Below are 18,552 nucleotides of genomic sequence, written 5' to 3'. Positions count from 1 at the left end.
TGAGAAAAACAATACAGCCTATCGTGGAAAGAAATGCCCTTACCCTGATAAAGGCTGTCCTCCAAAAGCCAATGGAAAACAATATATTTAATGCATACATTTTATGTATTTATTTTTTGGCCACGCCCATGGCATGCTGAAGTTCCTGGGCCAGGGACCGAACCTGCACCACAGCAGCGATCGTGCTGGATCCTTAACCTACTGCCCTACAGGGGAACTCCTACTGCATATATTTCAGAAGCTTTTTCTTTTTTTTTCTTCAAGGTTAGAAGTAAGGATACTAGGATTACTGCTGCCCCCTACTAAAGAAGATTTTGGGTAATGCAGTAAAACAGATAAAAAAAAGAAGGATTGGAAGGGAAGAGACGAATTGTCATTATTTGCATATAACAGCACTTACTTGAAGAAAAAAATAATTAACAGACCAATCATCAGTAGTCCTGAGTTCTATAAATTTGCCAGACAAGATAAACATGCAAATGTCCATGGTTTTTTCTGTACTGCAATAATAAATTAAGGAAGTATAATGGAAAATGTCATTTATAATAGCAACAACAACTATCATGCATGTATCGAGGGATTAATCTACTTGGAGAGTATACAGGAGTTACCAGGAACAACTCTGAAGGGCATGAAAGAGGGTCCCTTATGAGGAGAGAGATACTGTGTTTATGAATAGGAGTTAAGACGTCATTCAATTCAAATTAATCTGTAAGTTACTGCAGTAACATCGCAGCATGTCTGGAGGCAGTTGGGCCAAACAGACCTTAACGTTTGTATGGCAGCAAAAATACTCATTTATAGCCAATGAAGGGGAAAGAACAGAACACGTGGGGATTTGTCTTACTGTCTCGAATGTGAGCGTGGCATCTCAGAATGGGTTGCTTGCACTTTCTCGTGACTCGCAGTTCACCGATTCCCAGGTCTGCTTCCTTTATTAGAAACTTCTCTCTTATAGTGAAGAAAACCCTACTAGCGTGGCATTAATTGAATGTTTACTTGGTGCCAGCCGTGGGGGAAATAAAGAGGAATAAGGTTGGAGTCTGCCGTCCAGCAGTGCCCAGTGGAACGCAACGCTGCTTCATGCGATGGGTGTGAGGATCCTGGCAGAGGATCCTGGCAGAGGAGGAGAGAGGGAGGCGGTGAATAAGAAACTGAAGGCGGCGGTTGTGCTTAAGAAGTGCCTCTTAATTTCTAGGGGAGGTCTGTGTTCAAAGCATACAGAACCGGCCCAGAGGGAAAAAATGGGCCCAGACCAGAACTGCGGTGTGTTCTGCAGTGATGGAAATATGATGTGGGGGAGGCAGAGTGGCACGTGTGTCTGGTGCGAGCAGCAGGATGGCTAGCGAGCTGCCAGGGAGAAGAGCAGCTTTCCTTTGATCATTTGGAAGCATCGTTTATTTCCCGATTGTTGGCTCTGCCTTTCCTCTGCCACTCAAACTTTATTGGGAAATGGATTCTCTTGCCAAAAGAGGATGATTAATACCGCCACGGGTTGTGGGCTTAACAACAGATTGCTGGGTATATTTTTAAAGGGGAGCCAATTTATGGTGTATGTCCCTAAGGGGAAGAGGATCATTGAAGGCAGGTGTCCCTTCCTGTGCACCGGCCCTCTCTGCCACTTGGCATCTGTCATCTGATTTCAGAGTGCCTGGAACAGGAGCCATCACACCAGACTTGACATATGTGTAACAGTGACTGCAAATAAGGCAGGGACCCCTGCGGGACATAGTTTTCCTGGGTGCTAGAGGGGAGGTGGGAATATTAGAGACAGAGGCTGCCCGTGGGCCTGCACTGGGCCTAGTGGGTCGTCAAGATCTCAGGCCGACTCCTCATCCTCACAGGCCCTCAGACTCATTGATTCAGGGCCTTCTGTGGGCTCGGTTTCAGGGAGACCGGCTCCCTGACCCAGTTTGGAAGACACTGGTGCTAGAGCCAGAGGGTGAACTTGTTCATTCGCAATGACAAATAGGACTTTGTTAGGGAGACTGAAATTCTAATTCAGTCATTCGTTTGTTCGACACAGATGTATTGAGCATTTATAATATGCTTCAGCCAAGCTAGGAAGATGGAGTGGCCGTTAATTAAGCCAAAGATGGGGGCGTGTGAATGGGGAGGAGCAGTTTGGGAAGAGAGAACAGTGTGTGCAAAGGCCCTGAGGTCTACGGCCTCATCGTACATTCTCACTTCCATAGGTTTCTCAACACTGAAGCCAGTGTGGGGTAGGAATGGTGCTTGGTGAGCATGGACCCATCAGAAGGGCTACTGAGAGATGGAATCCTTCAGTGTATTTCTGCCTGTGCTCAGGGATGATTGGGAAAGGGATTGGAATGGGTAGGTTTTAAATTGCATTCATGGGTTCAGCCTGGCCTGGTGTCCTCCACCAGGAGAGTTGGAGACTTCCTGAGGTCCTCTGGACCTTCTCAAAACCAAACTCTTAACTTCAGTGAGGGGCTTCCTCCTACAGATTCAGGGGATTTCATTAAAGGGGGTATCATGAGCAGTGCCTATTTTTTCCCCGTTTTTCTTTCGAGTTTTATTGACATATAGTTGATTTACAATGTTGTGATAATTTCTGCTGTACAACAACGTGATTTAGTTACACAAGTAGACACATCCATTCTCTTTCAAATTCTTTTCCCACATAGATGATCACAGCATATTGGGGAGAGTTCCCTGTGCTATACAGCAGGTCCCTGTTGGCCAATCATTCCACATACCACAGTGTGCATGTGCAATCCCAAACCCCCAGTCTGTCCCTCCCCCTGCCACCTGTCCCCTTTGGTAGCCATACATTTGTTTTCAAAGTCTGTGCATCTGTTTTGGTTCTAGTGCCTGGGTATTTGCAATAAAATTTTGATCCACAACACCCGGTCCAGGCAGAGCATCAATGTTGACATCATATGGGAGGCAGTGTTGCATAGTGGGGAGGGACCTGGGCTCCATCACGCTGCCTGTGCTACTTAATGAGCTGTGCAGCCTGTCTCCTGATTGACAGATGACCTAAATCGCCATACCTGCCTTCTTGTTATTGAGAAGATTAAGCGAGATAATGCATGTAAAGCCTTTGGCGCTACTTCCCAGAGTAAGTAAGCATTCCGTAGTGTTGGATGTGATTGCTGTTATTATCTTTCACTCCTTTTCTTCAGAATGTAAATCCCTGTATTCACCAAGTTCCACTGAACCTTGCTTTTAATTGAGCGGCGTTGGAACCAAAAGATGGTCTGGGTCTAGGGTGCTTGGCATTGTGAACCCCATCCTTTGGCACTGGGCATCCAGCCTGGGTTTTCCAAGCAGGGGCTGATGTGGTCCCATTTGGGGTTTAGAGCCACCCCTCTGGGGACATTGAGGACGGAGGACCAGGGATCCTGTTGGGAGGCTGGTTGGAAATCCAGCTGAGATGCCCAGAGGGCTTGATTGAAGAGCATGGCTTTTAGGGGAGGGGAGAGGACGGGATGGTATTTAGAAATGTCTAAAAGGTACCGTCGTGGAGATCAGGTGCTATTGTGGGAGATGCTGGAAGGAGAGGAATCAGGCTTGTTCCCGGGATCTGTATCACAGATCCGTACCCGGCTGATGGCACCACCGTCACAGAGTGAAGGGAGGAGCAGGTAGAGGTGTGATGGGTGCTGCGGATCTGTGCCTCTTTGTCTCCACTAGCAGAGGCTCCTGGGTTGCAGGCCCGAGAATGTGTCCCTTGGGATCTTTTTGTGGGGAACCCAAGAAGACGCTTGAGAACATTTTTTCTCTTCTCCAATTAGGACCACATATTTATAATAAAAGGTCAACTGAAGACCACATCAAAGTAAAAAGCAGCCTCATTAGTGTTCTTCTTTTCGGAGAGTATTTTTTTTGTTTCATTTTTGCATTTAAAATCAAGGATAATGAGATCAAATCCTATTAAATAAATCACATGATAACATTTTATTTTTAATTTCATGGTGAGCATAGTTAAGGAGACTTACGGTGATCCCAGGAGAATCAGAGTTTAGTGCTGGAGTCCAGGAATCTTAGCCCTGGACCCCAGGAATCATGAGTGAATGGAAAAGGTAGGGAGTTTTATGGAAAAATGACAGGGAACAATGTGCATAGAACAAAAAGGAGTTCTGTCCACCCAGCGGGAGGAAGAATTTAGTTACACAGGTTAAAAAAAACTCAATTATTGTATTTTTGCCACTTAAATAGTGGAAATCATTTTTAAAGAGGGGATTTAAGATTACTGGAGTTACCACTGTGATATGGGAAGGGTGGTGTCTCCGCAGCACCAGGACACAGGTTCTATCCCCCGCCCAGCACATTGGGTTAAGGATCGGGCATTGCCACAACTTTGGCATAGGTTGCAATTGTGGCTCGAATCTTATATCTGGCTTGGGAACTCCATGTGCTGCAGGGCAGCCAACAAAGGAAAAAAAAAAAAACCCAACAGATGGTTGACAGATATGGATGTTCAGAAAACTTGCTTGGGGCCAGATAAGATGAAGCCTCTGGCCAGAGGTTCTTCAGCTTAGGGTAATCCATGGGATTCTGGAGTTGGGGTGAGTGAAAAAGGGGCTTTAGCACTTGCAGACCTGAGAATGCACTTCTCTTGCTTTGAAAGTGAGCAGGAAGCTCTCATCACTGCGCTATGCAAAGGCTTGCGGAATCCTAACTGTGCGCACACCTGTTCTGTTAGCAGTTTAGGTTCTGCATGTTTATTTGTCTTCCACATTCAAAGACGTGCTTTTCATTTCCGATTTTATTTGCCCTCAGGATATCCCTGGATCCCTGCAGGTTTAACCCACACCGTGGCTGGAGATTAGTCAGAAAAATGGCCCAGGTGGCCTGGCCAGAGTTGGGGAGGATTTATCCTGCTTCTACCTTCAAATTGAGTCCTTCACGGGAAATGAGAATGATTTCCACTTGGGCAACACATTGCACGTTTCCTTTCTGCAGAGATCCCAGCTCCACTGTAGAGATGCAGTAGCCTGGGCGATGGAAACTGACACATGTGTATTAGAGCAGAGCCTGGCTGCATAATACATTGCAATAGAAGAAATGCGACAGGCCATGTGGCCTGTCCAAGTGCATGCTCCCTTCCAGCTCCCTGTTAAGCTCCCAACATCTGGGTCTGGACCAAAGAGCCCTCCTCGCTGTGTCAAATAGATTGGGAGAGATGGAGTGCGCCATATGCGCTTGAGATGATGTCATCCAAGGATACCTTCTAAAATACGTGTCAGAGTTCCCGTGGTGGCTCAGTGGTTAATGAATCCAACTAGGAACCATGAGGTTTCGGGTTCAATCCCTGGCCTTGCTCAGTGGGTTAAGGATTTGGCATTGCCATGAGCTGTGGTGTAGGTCACAGACTCCTCTTGAATCCCGCGTTGCTGTGCCTCTGGTGTAGGCCAGTGGCTACAGGTCCAATTCGACCCCTAGCCTGGGAATCTCCATATGCTGCAGGTGCTGCCCTAGAAAAGACAATAAATAAATAAATAAAATGTGTGTGTTCTTGTAGCTCAGGGTTACTCACACTTTGCTGCGGAATCCCACAAGGGCTTGTAGTTCTTAAAACTTTCTTTTAATTAGACAGTGGTCTTATGATGCTGATAGATCTCTGCTGTTCAGTGCTAAAAAGCAGGACAATGGCCTGAAGAAAAACCAAACACTGTTCATTAAGGGCTGGATGTTTATCTTCTGCATCCATGCTGAGCTTTCCCCAGAGGCTCTGCGCTGGGAATGGGCTGGTGAAAGAGCCCTGGGGAGGGGCAGATGAGTGGGTGCTTTCAGAGTTGAAGTCAGCCCATCCTTTCTGGACATCTTTGGTTCTGTGGCAGGACCTTGGTGATGAGGACGTACAGCTTCCAGAATGTGGCAGGAGGGTAGAAAAAAGAGAGCTGCCCTTCTATTTTCTGGCGGTTTTGACAGCCTGGTGTTTGCCCCATGGATCCAAACATGTAGCTACTTGATTATCTAGAAGCCTGGAATTGCAAGCCCCCGTTAGAAATCTAGTCCAACCCTCTCATTTTACAGATGGAGAAATTAAGTTCTAGAAAGTTCCAAGAGTACCTTCACTCAGCTCCCGTGGAATTGTGGAAAGAGGACAGATGTCAGGACCAAATCCGGGCTCTGCCTCTGAATGAATGATGACTTTGAGCAAGAACTTGAGTAAATTTTTGAGTCAGTGCGCATGCAAACTTTGTGGAGTTCTGCTGAGGATTCCAGGAGGGCTAATTCAGTGTTACTGTCCTTCCTGCCAAGTTGAGTTAAATGATGGACATATGGAAGTTGGGAAGTCCTTACCCAAAATTGCCAACAAGTAGATTGCTTTGCTTTTAATGACTCAGATTGTTGGCGCTCCAAACCATAGGGAGATACATCTTTTACACTGAAAAAGAGCATTCGGTCATTAGCAGACGTTATACACTTTTGTTTGGTTTTTGCTTTTAGTTAACAGTCTAATACCAAGCCATCATTTATGTATGTGGGCAGGTTTTTCAGAGGATTGGTTAAGTCTGCTCCATTCTCATCATCGACTACAGAGTTTTTCAACTCCCCCCCCCACAATCATCCTCCTAAAGAAGGTTGTAGATATTTCCCCTTAATGACCACCCCAATATACAAATTTAATACTTCAGATATACTGTATGTATATATGTCTGTGCTTTATGGCTAAAAAAGAAATGCTAGAATTTCATCGTCTCCCCCACCTTCCCTGCCCCCTGTAAGAGTTGAGACTGTGTGGTCTAGACAAAAGGCCCCAAAGGGCTGAAGCTAACCTCAGCATCTTCTTTTTTTTTTTTTTGGGGGGGGGTCTTTTTGCCATTTCTTGGGCTGCTCCCATGGCATATGGAGGTTCCCCAGGCTAAGGATCGAATCGGAGCTGTAGCTGCTGGCCTACGCCACAGCCACAGCAACTTGGGATCCGAGCCACGTCTGTAACCTACACCACAGCTCACGGCAATGCCGGATCCTTAACCCACTGAGCAAGGCCAGGGATCGAACCCGCAACCTCATGGTTCCTAGTTGGATTCGATAACCACTGAGCCACGACGGGAACTCCAACCTCAGCATCTTCTTATTCTCACTGGAAGAAGAAAGAGTCACATGTAGTTTTGAACAATATGGAAAAATGTTGTCCTGAGTGAGGGAAATGAAAGAAGAGTACCCAGAATATGATCTATCTTATAATATTCATTGTATATTCAGCATTAAAAACATGGAAGTCTTGGAGTTCTCTTGTGGCGGAAGCAGGTTAAGGGTCTGGGGTTGTTACCGCAGTGACTTGGATCACTGCTGTGTTGTAGATTTGATCCCTGGCTCAGAAACTTGCACATGCTGCAGGCATGCCCCCCCCCGCCAATAGTTATCACTAGGTAGCTGATTTTATTTTTTCCCCTTTCTATTAATCTGTATTTCCCCCCACTTTTTTCTACAGTGAGCATGGATTCCCTTTACAATAAGGCATCTATTATTCTGCAAAGTAAGCAAGTATTACTTGCTTCTCCCCTCTTTGTGGACTTGAAAGGATCTTGGCTGGCGACAGAAGGGCTGCCTGCAATCTAGGCTGTAGGCTGATGCCGTTTTGAACACACAGATGGGCTTTTATTCCTCTTGACTTCTTCAAATCTGCTTCTGCCTTGATCTTATGGTAAGGGACCACACCTGGACTATTTTTTTTTTTTTTTTTTGAGCTTGGTGGAAACTTGAAAGGATGTGGGCTTAAGAAGATACAAATTCCAGAATTAAGTACTAATTAAGTTCTTGGACACAAATCACTTCACACACTCCACTTAGAGGATTTGTTTAATTGACTGAGGAAATAGTTTGAAGGGGAAGAGCATTTCTTTTCATTAGTGTTCAAATGAAGTGCAAATTATAGAACTTGGGCTCCATATTTCCTAAAGATAGACGCTTTGGAGAAAGGAAGAAAAATTAGGAACGGAACTTAGTTTAAAATCAGGAACAAATGCAGTTGGGGGAGAAAAGTTTGGGCAATTTTCTACATGAATAATTTGAGAGCAGCCAACTAGTGCTGGGTTGAAGATGACTGTTTTTTTTTTTTTTCCTCCCTGCTGAGCTCAAGTTTACAGCCAGATTTTACTTTGTGTTTGTTTTATTTCATATTCAGCTTGATTCTTTAATAAAAAATGCCTCTCTGGGCGAAGAAGACAGTGTGAATATTTGACCCATGTGTCAGGGGCCTGCAAACCTACTTCGAGGAATTAGATGTTAGAGGAGTAAAGATGGCACCTGCAATTACACGGACTGGGTTATGAAATTACAAGGGTTATTAATCTGCAGGCCTCAGGGTTTAGGATGACTACCAGGTGAAGCAACAACCAGTTTCTCCTGCATGTTACATCCTTGCACAATTATAGCCGATGCATAACTATAATGTCTGTAAGGTCATTATGTTAGTTATTTTAGTTGCAGGAATTGTTTCTTGGGTTCTTCATTGCATGAATGTTGCCTCCAGATCTCAGAAATGTTGGCCACTTCCAACAATCAGTGTTGGTTCACTTGAACTCATTAGTAATAAGTGAGTGCCAGCTGTGTCAGGCTGTGAGGTTACAGGGATGAGAAAGGCAAGCTCTGGTCCCAGGGAGCCTTATAGTCTAGAGAGCTGAATCAGATGCCCACACTGGCACACACAGACCAGACCAGGAGGCATGAGATAGGCTGGGGATAAACCAGTGGAGATCCAGGGTGACCATTTTAATGGGGCAGGAACTACCAGGACAGCTGATGGCTTTGTTGTGGGAAAGAAACAATTTTTTTTTTCCCACTGTACAGCAAGGGGGTCAGGTTATCCTTAGATGTATACATTGCAGTTACAGTTTTTTCCCCCACCCTTTCTTCTGTTGCGACATGAGTATCTAGACATAGTTCTCAATGCTATTCAGCGGGATCTCCTTGTAAATCTATTCTAAGTTGTGTCTGATAAGCCCAAGCTCCCGATCCCTCCCACTCCCTCCCCCTCCCATCAGGCAACCACAAGTCTCATCTCCAAGTCCATGATTTTCTTTTCTGAGGAGATGTTCATTTGTGCTGGATATTAGATTCCAGTTATAAGTGATATCATATGGTATTTGTCTTTGTCTTTCTGGCTCATTTCACTCAGGATGAGATTCTCTAGTTCCATCCATGTTGCTGCAAATGGCATTATGTCATCCTTTTTTATGGCTGAGTAGTATTCCATTGTGTATATATACAACCTCTTCCGAATCCAATCCTCTGTGGATGGACATTTGGATTGTTTCCATGTCCTGGCTATTGTGAATAGTGCTGCAATGAACATGCGGGTGCATGTGTCTCTTTTAAGTAGAGCTTTGTCCGGATAGATGCCCAAGAGTGGGATTGCAGGGTCATATGGAAGTTCTATGTATAGATTTCTAAGGTATCTGCAAACTGTTCTCCATAGTGGCTGTACCAGTTTACATTCCCACCAGCAGTGACTGAGGGTTCCCTTTTCTCCACAGCCCCTCCAGCACTTGCCATTTGTGGATTTATTCATGATGGCCATTCTGACTGGTGTGAGGTGGTATCTCATGGTAGTTTTGATTTGCATTTCTCTTATAACCAGCGATGTTGAGCATTTTTTCATGTGTTTGTTGGCCATCTGTATATCTTCTTTGGAGAAATGTCTATTCAGGTCTTTTGCCCATTTTTCCATTGATTGATTGGTTTTTTTGCTGTTGAGTTGTATAAATTGCTTATATATTCTAGAGATTAAGCCCTTGTCCGTTGCATCATTTGAAACTATTTTCTCCCATTCTGTAAGTTGTCTTTTTGTTTTCTTTTTGGTTTCCTTTGCTGTGCAAAAAGCTTTTCAGTTTGATGAGGTCCCATGGGTTTATTTTTGCTCTAATTTCTATTGCTTTGGGAGACTGCCCTGAGAAAATATTCATGATGTTGATGTCAGAGAGTGTTTTGCCTATGTTTTCTTCTAGGAGTTTGATGGTGTCCTGTCGTATATTTAAGTCTTTCAGCCATTTTGAGTTTATTTTTGTGCATGGTGTGAGGGTGTGTTCTAGTTTCATTGCTTTGCATGTTGCTGTCCAGGTTTCCCAGCAATGCTTGCTGAATAGACTTTCCTTTTCCCATTTGATGTTCTTGCCTCCCTTGTAAAAGATTAATTGACCATAGGTGTCAGGGTTTATTTCCGGATTCTCTATTCTGTTCCATTGGTCTGTCTGTCTGTTTTGATACCAGTACCACACTGTTTTGATGACTGTGGCTTTGTAGTATTTCTTGAAGTCTGGGAGAGTTATGCCTCCTGCTTGGTTTTTGTTTCTCAGGATTGCTTTGGCGATTCTGGGTCTTTTGTGGTTCCATATAAATGTTTGGATTGTTTGTTCTAGTTCTGTGAACAATGTCATGGGTAATTTGATAGGGATTGCATTGAATCTGTAGATTGCTTTGGGTAGTATGGCCATTTTCACAATATTGATTTTTCCAATCCAGGAACATGGAATATCTTTCCATTTCTTTACATCTTCTTTGATTTCTTTGATTAAAGTTTTATAGTTCTCGGCATATAGGTCCTTTACCTCCTTGGTCAGGTGTATTCCGAGGTATTTGATTTTGTGAGGTACAATTTTAAAAGGTATCATATTTTTGTATTCCTTTTCTAATGTTTCATTGCTGGTATACAGAAATGCAACTGACTTCTGAATGTTAATCTTATATCCTGCCACTTTGCTGAATTTATTAATCAGTTCAAGGAGTTTTGGGGTTGAGTCTTTAGGGTTTTCTAGGTATAGTATCATATCATCCGCATACAGTGACAGTTTGATCTCTTCTCTTCCTATATGGTTGCCTTTTATTTCTTTTGTTTGTCTAATTGCTGTGGCTAAGACTTCCAAAACGATGTTGAAGAGCAGTGGTGAGAGTGGGCATCCCTGTCTTGTTCCAGATTTGAGTGAGAAGGCTTTCAGTTTTTCCCCATTGAGTATTATATTTGCTGTGGGTTTCTCATAAATGGCTTTGATTATATTCAGGAATGTTCCCTCTATACCCACTTTGGCGAGGGTCTTGATCATGAATGGATGTTGAACGGAAGGAAACAATTTTTAAGAGGAGCTGGAAAGAAGAGATAGATCAATTCTTTTCTTTTCTTTTCTTTTCTTTTCTCTCTCTTTCCTTCCTTTCTTTCTCTTTTTCTTTCTTTTCTTCCTTCCTTCCTTTCTTTCTTTCCCTTTTTTAGGGCCACACCTGCAGCATGTGGAATTCCCAAGCTAGGGGTCCAGTTGGAGCTGTAGCTCCTGGGCTGTGCCACAGGCACAGCCACGCAGGATCCAAGCCTTGTCTGAAACCTAGACCACAGTTCGTGGCAACGTCAGAGCCTTAACCCACTGAGTGAGGCCAGGGATCAAACCCGTATCCTCATAGATATGAGTCGGCTTCATTAAGACTGAGCCAAGATGGGAACTCCGAGAACAGATTTTTTTGTTTCAATGTAAACTTTTGGTTTGAGTTTGGGTTCCCTAAAAGCACACCCGAGATGGGAGCCCATGTGAAGGTAACTTAATTGAGAATACACTCTGAGGCAGCCTAGCATACCTAAGAATCATGGGGATGGCTTGTTTAAACCCCAGTTGCTAGGCTCCACCTGCAGGGTTTTTGATTCAGGAAGTCTCCAGTAGGGCTTGAGATGTGCATATGTCACAAATTCCTGGGAGATGCTGATGACGTGGGTCTGGGGACCACACCCGGAGAACCACTCACTGCTCTAAGGAGACGGGAGGTGGAGGAGGTGGGAGCCAAGGAAGGATGTGACCTTGGCTGGTGTCCAGCTGTGGCCTGACTCTCTGGGAGGCCTTTGGGAACACAAACGCTGCCAAAATTGGTCCCACCCTGAGGTGAAGTGGGGAGGCCCTCTGTCTCTCTACATCCTCGTCTTTGTCAGTCATTGGCTGCTGCTCTGTGGAGATGGTGGGTGGTCCCGGTTTGGTGGAGGGCAGTTTGGCAAAGGCAGTAGCCGTGAACCATTCACCTCTAGGGAATGGTTCCTTCCTGGTGAAGAGAATCTGACCAGGGCCCCAGCACCAGCAGCATCTCTCAAATTTTCAGGGTTCTCACTGACTCAGATATTTTTAAAAAAGACACTAAAAAACCTGAAGTTCCCATTGTGGCTCAGCAGTAAAGGACCTGGACTATTACCCATGAGGATGCGGGTTCAATCCCTGGCCCTGCTCAGTGGGTTAAGGATCTGGCATTGCTGTGAGCTGTGGTATAGGTCACAGATGTGGCTCAGATCTGGCATTACTGTAGGCCGGCAGCTACAGCTCCAGTTTGACCCATAGCCTGGGAACTTCCATATGCCATGGGTGCAGCCCTAAAAAAATACCAAAAAAAACGCTAAAAAACCAGACAGGGCCATCCAAACACATCCATAGACCAGATGTGATTCGGCTCACAGGCTGCCTCTTGGTCACTTTGAGGCTGAAGGTTTTTCTACCTTTTTTTTTTTTCTAAGACGACATATTCTGGGGCTGGTGGATTCCTTCCAAATGGCTTGACACATTCACCTTAAGAACCCACAATGAGCTCGGTTCTCCAGAACATTTTCCCCAGCAAAATAAGATGCTTTTCTAACTGATCTTGTATAAATCACAGGAAGGCTATCCAGACTCTTCCAAACTGGAGCGACCGTTCTGCAGGTTGTTATACACGACTAACCCATTATTATAGCCCCAAAGGAGTTGAGGGACTCCCACCTCATTTCTGGGGGAGCCCATTTCACACCTGAATAGCTCTTATTTGAAAAAGTCAGCCCGATGCTCATTACAAACTTGCCTTTGCGAAAAGACATCCCACTGCTTCTCCTTAAGTGCCTCCCCCCACCAACAAAGTCCCTTCCTTGTCAGACCAGAAATAATTCTTCCTCCTCCATGGTGCTTACCTCTTTAGTTAATGTTGTAAAGGAGAGATCAAGGGTGAATAAATAGAATGTGGTTATATTATTTATTATAGCCTTTTCGGATTCCCACTTAGGGTAATAATGGTGAGTCAAATCCATTTTGTTTCTATTCAATTTGCTAGTATGTGCCAAATGTCATCATTTTGAAGTTAATGTAATATTGCAGATGATTTGCTGCTGCAGATGGAAACCGTTAGTGCACCGTCCAGTCCACAGCCACGGATGCCAGAAGTTCCCTGGGTGGTGGGAAGATCAAGCCATGATTCCGGGTGTACCAGCTGGATGGACCTGTTGACCAAGGGGGCCTGGGGTACGCTGTGTGCCAGGGTTGGGGAGGTCCTATGCTTTGGGAGTGAATTCAGCCTGGGGCCATGATTGGGACCAAGCGTGTGTTGGGGGCTGCCTATGCCAGTTCCCCAAGCCTAGGGTTGAGGGTCGGGAGAGGCTGGCACTTACAGTCTTGGAGTCTTAATTCGCTTTGGTCCCTAAGCTGCATCCTCCTCATTTAAACTTATTCACAGCCTCCTGATGCATGGCCTCACTTACCTAGCACCTGCAGCTTCTTCCACCTCCTCTTCTTCCTCTTCCTTCTTCTCCTCCGCCTCCCCCTCACTTTCACTGTATTTGGTGCCACCAGTTACCTCCTTTCCACGGCTCTTCTTCTCACCTGCCCTTCTCTTGACCTCCTGCCCACACCCTCTTCAGTGTTATTTCTGGCTCTGCTTTATTCCTCTGCCCTGTAAGGATCAAGATGCTCCAGTGTATGCCCCGGTCCTTCATCCTCCACTGCCCTGAGGATGACCCCTGCATCTCTCTCTCTCTGGCCTTGATCTTGCTCTTAAACCCCAGTCCAGCATGGATAACCTCCTGCTGTGATTTCACCTCCTTGTCCCACAGGTATAAATGCAACAGGTCACAAACTAAGCGTCCCCTTTCCTCATTTGCTGCTTCTCCTTTATTTCTGTTTTGTTCATGGTGGTGTCCTCTTGCCAGGTACTCGGGAGTAAATCGAGGACTTCCCTTTTGATAAATATTGTTAAAGCTCTTGACTTTGAAAGCCCATCCCAGGTCCTATCATGGCCCTGCCTCAAAATCCCGCCGCCTTTAAAAAATGTTTTTTGAATTTAAAACATTTATTAAGGTGAGATTCCCACAACATTAAAATGATAACACGACCGTCTTAAAGTGAGCCTTTGGGAGTTCCCAGGTGGTGCAGCAGGTTAAAGATCAGGCGTTGTCACTGCAGAAGCTTGGGTCACTGCTGTGGCTCAGGTTTGATCCCCGGCCCAAGAACGTTCACATGCTATGGGCATGGCTACAAAAAGGAGCCTTTGACTGGCATTGAATCCATGCACAGTGTTGTTAACCACCACCTCTGTTTAGTTCCAAAACCATTCCATTGCCCCCAAAGGAAATCTTGTACCCATTAAGTACTTTCTCCAACTATTTCCTTTTTCCCCAGCCCCTGGCTACCATTATTCTGCCTTCTTCCCTATGGATTTATCCATTCTGGATATTTCATATAAATGGACTCATAAAACATATGACCATTGCCATTGGTCTTCTTTCATTTAGCATGATGTCTTTGAGGTTCATTCACATTGGAGCCTGTATCAGTCCTTCATTCCTTTCTTACGGGCAAATAATATTCCTTTGTGTGTATATAGCAGCATTTGTTTATCCATTAATTTTTTTTTGTCTTTTTGTCTTTTGGGGACCACACCCGAGTCATGTGGAGGTTCCCAGGCTAGGGGTTGAATCGTAGTTGTAGCCGCTGGCCTACACCACAGCCACAACGCAGGATCCTTAACCCACTGAGCGAGGCCAGGGATCGAACCCATAATCTCATGGTTCCTAGTCGGATTCGTCTCCACTGTGCGATGACAGGAACTCCTGTTTATCCATTAATCCTTTGATGGACATTTGGGTTATTTCTGTCTTTTAGCTATTGTACGTGGTACTTCTCTGAACATGTATGTGCATGTATTGGCTTGGGTAGACTCTTGCTGTAGAACTCAATTTTAGGGTTTAACAAATATTTCTGTAAAGGGCTAGATAGTATTTTTAGTTTGGGGGGGGGCCATGGGTCTCTATCTCAACTACTCACCTGTGCCATTGTAGCGCAAAAGTAACCATGGAAAATATATGTAAATAAATGGGCTTGGCTGTGTGCCAGTAAGCTTGATTTATTCAAAAAGGAGATGGGCTAGATTGGCCCACAGGTTGCAGTTTTCTGACCTCTGTTGCAGAACAAAATTAATTGAATTCATTCATTCATTCATTCATTCATTCACAGTAGTATTCAAAGTCCATCCTGATTGTGTGCCCTCCCTAACTTTCCACCACTCTCAGCCACACCCCACAGTTCAGAGGGACAGGGTAGAGGTGACCCCAGGAGGACAGAGGAAAATGAGACAGTGTGGGTGGAGGATAGAATGGCCAGAAATTACCCTGGGAGGAAACTCTGGTTTCAGCCCCCAGGGGCTTGGATGCCCGGTTGATAAACTCATGAACAGTGCTTGTCTGCCATCCTTCTTCAGGCAGAGCAGGGGCTTCCACACTTTCTCGGGCAGATAAAACAGTCTGGAGATGTTCCCGTTTCAGTGTTAGAGAGACCCTTCTCAGTGGAAGCCATGCCGGAGCCTCTGCAAAGTTCCTGGATTCATCTCATTTTAAAGGATGGAAGGGAGGAAGTTCATTGTCTGGAACATCCTCTCTGAAAGAGTTGTAACTCACCAAGCTTGCGGAGAAGTGCTCTTGTAGGTGACAGCAGGGCCTCCGGGGACGAATAAAGAAGTGTTTATGGCTAGAAACCGAGCTGAGTCCTTCTTGCATGAGCAGGAAGCCATCTGGGGGACATAGACTGTGGGGGGGGGGAGCGACTTTGTCCTTGTGCCTCATACAGCCACCTGCCACGTGGACAGTTTATGTAATTTTGGAAGGAGAGACTTTGGAAGAACAAAATGTCAGAGTGGGAAATGTGGTTTCCAGAGATGTTTTGTTGAGAGAATATTCTGGCTGGTGGTGGTTTTTTGGTTTTGTTTTGTTTTCTCTGTGTGTGTGTGTTTGTTTTTGCTTTTAAGGGCCACACCTGTGGCATATGGATGTGCCAGGGCTAGGGATTGAGTAGGAGCTGCAGGTGCCAGCCACGGCCACAGCCACATGGGATCTGAGCCGCGTCTGCCACCCACACCACAGCTCACAGCAATGCCAGATCCTTAACCCACTGAGTGAGGTCAGGGATGGAACCCACCTCCTCATGGATACTAGTTGGGTTTGTTACCATGGAGCCACAAAGGGAACTTTTTTTTTTTTTTAAGGCCCCCACTTTGACAGATAAGGCATATGTAGACAACTGGCAAGGTGGCCTGGGAGTGATAGGATCAGGGAACAGAGCCTTGGTTTTCCTGAGGGCTAGACTTGCAAAGGGTTTACCTCTCTGCACCTCCATGTCCCGGTCTGTAAAGCAACAGGTCTTCCACGCTGAGCCCCTTGCTGTTCAGCAAACCGTGAGTCTGCTGGTCCCAGCCAGCTTGGCTCAATGAGGCAGCACAAGCTGGTTTCCATCTTCGGACCTTCCCGGCCCACTTTGTACACACACAGCCTCCCCACGCATGAACCTCCTTCCCACCGCATCTGAGTTCCCCCTCACACCAGCCTCAGACTGGCAGACATCGTCCTGGATCTTTGTGTAAAGGTAACCTCTCTTTGTGTATAGCTCTGGGAAATTCCATTTTTCTATCAAGAGATCTTCGGATTAAGTCCTTGGAAGCGGGCTCACGGCTTTCTGGGAGACATTCTCTTCCCTGACCAGGTCATAGCCAGCTAGACGATCACCAAAATCCTTTCCTTTATTCCTTTTGAGCCACAGTCATTAGATGTGGTTTAGTCATTTCCTAGACCCTCTGGTCGTTAGATGGGGGCCTGTATTGCATTCTGGCCAGTGGCGTGTGGTGACTGTGATATATATATATGCCACATTCGGATCTGGCTCATAAATCCCTGCCGTATATGACTTGTCCTCTTCCCTTGTCTGCAGAAAACAGGGCATGAGATTTGGTGGACCTGTAGGAGCCTGGGTCCATGAATCTTTGTTGGAGTCTTGCTTGAGGGCCAAGAAAATGTTTATGTTTTAAGGTACCACCAAGATATTGAGACTATTTGATATCGCAGCTTGGGCCTGCTGACCAGTCCCCCTAGTGGCCGGAACTGGGCTTGCACAGATCCATCCTGCCCGCCCCTGCCCGCCCCTGCCCGCCACCCAAGTCTAGAGCACGGCTCCTCAGGAGGTGGCTTGGTGAAGGCCTTGGCCATGAGTGGGAAAGACCATCTTCAACAGAGGACAAGCCATGTCAGCGTCAGAGGAGAAGGCAAATGCGAAGCCAGGAGGGGATCCGGATCATAGTAATAGGTGCTAGCTTGCAGAACCATGACTATGTCTAGAAATAACCTCTGCTGTTGGCGCAACCGAGTGCTGGGATTTTCCTGCCTACTGGTTCCTGACACTTCCATTAACCTTTTTGTGGGGGCTGTACTGAGAATCTTATGATGAGCAGGTGGTGGGTCATGGACGTGTTGCCAGAGGCAGCCTGAGACATGTGGGCTTCCTGTTGGACACGAGCCAGCTCCTGTCTGGGCTCTAGAAGACTTAGTTGAACTTGATATTGGTGGAGAAAAAGGCATGAGGAACCCACACACATTTCAGAGCTTGAAGCCACAGCTTGCAGGCTGACTTATGGTAGAATTTGATCAAGTAACCTTTGTCCCACGGAAGCTGGATGATGGCGTACGTTTCTTTGTTGTTGTTTCCCAGTTTGAGCTAATTTAATAGAAATTTTGAGAGGGGAGTTCCCATTGTGGCTCAGCAGGTTAAGAGTCTGACATACTGTCTGTGAAGATGCATGTTTGATCCCCTGGCCTCGCTCAGTGGGTTAAGGATCCAGCATTGCCGCAAGCTGTGGGTGTAGGTCACAGATGGCGCTTGGATCTGGTGTTGCTGTGGCTGTGTGCTGTAGGCCGGCAGCTGCAGCTCCAATTTGACCCCTAGCCTGGGAACTTCCATATGCCATGGGAGCAGCCATAAAAAAATTTTGAAAAAAAAGAAAAGTTGTTGGGATCTCTTGAAAAGCTGTTGTTCACTGGTAAATACAAGGAAAGTCAAATCATAAAACTGTCATACTGTTAGCACGTTTATTTCCTGAAGAACCCAAAGGGGACTGCGAGTCAGTGAGTCTTTATTCCCTGAGACCTCTGGACAGTTCGGACCTGACTTGGGTTGGTGATGGAGCATAACACCTGCCGTCTCGCGCAGCTTACTCTTGGGTTGGAGTGGCCCCTGTTTAGGTAGTCACTGCTTCCTTCTTTCTCAGGGGCCTTCCACAGGTCTTTAGAATGTCCTCAGTTCCCCACCTTTCAGGACGACACTGAGGGATTTCTGCCAAAAGGGAGTCACCTTACGCCCTTGAGTTGGTTTGTCCCAAGACCGGCACAGCACTTATCCGCAGAAGTTGGCTCTTCGGCTGGCTAAAGACAGGGGACAAAGATGTTCCCCAGATGAAGGATGGTTAGAGTCATTTCCTGGAAGATAGGTTGATGAACACCTTTGCACCTCTGAGCCCATTGCTGTGTGGTTCCCTCCATTCATTTGCCATAGA

General features: G+C 45.8%; 1 protein-coding gene across 13 annotated transcripts in view; it reads left to right on the top strand.

The window, feature by feature from the left end:
* Positions 1-18,552, top strand: part of PTPRT (protein tyrosine phosphatase, receptor type T) — a 1,163,284-nt gene that overhangs the window by 122,664 nt on the left and 1,022,068 nt on the right. The window lies entirely within an intron of this gene.

The sequence above is a fragment of the Sus scrofa genome, chromosome 17, assembly GCF_000003025.6.
Source record: "Sus scrofa isolate TJ Tabasco breed Duroc chromosome 17, Sscrofa11.1, whole genome shotgun sequence".
Lineage (NCBI taxonomy): Eukaryota > Metazoa > Chordata > Mammalia > Artiodactyla > Suidae > Sus > Sus scrofa.
Note: the sequence above shows the minus strand (reverse complement) of the source record. Positions and strands in the feature narration are given on the sequence as shown.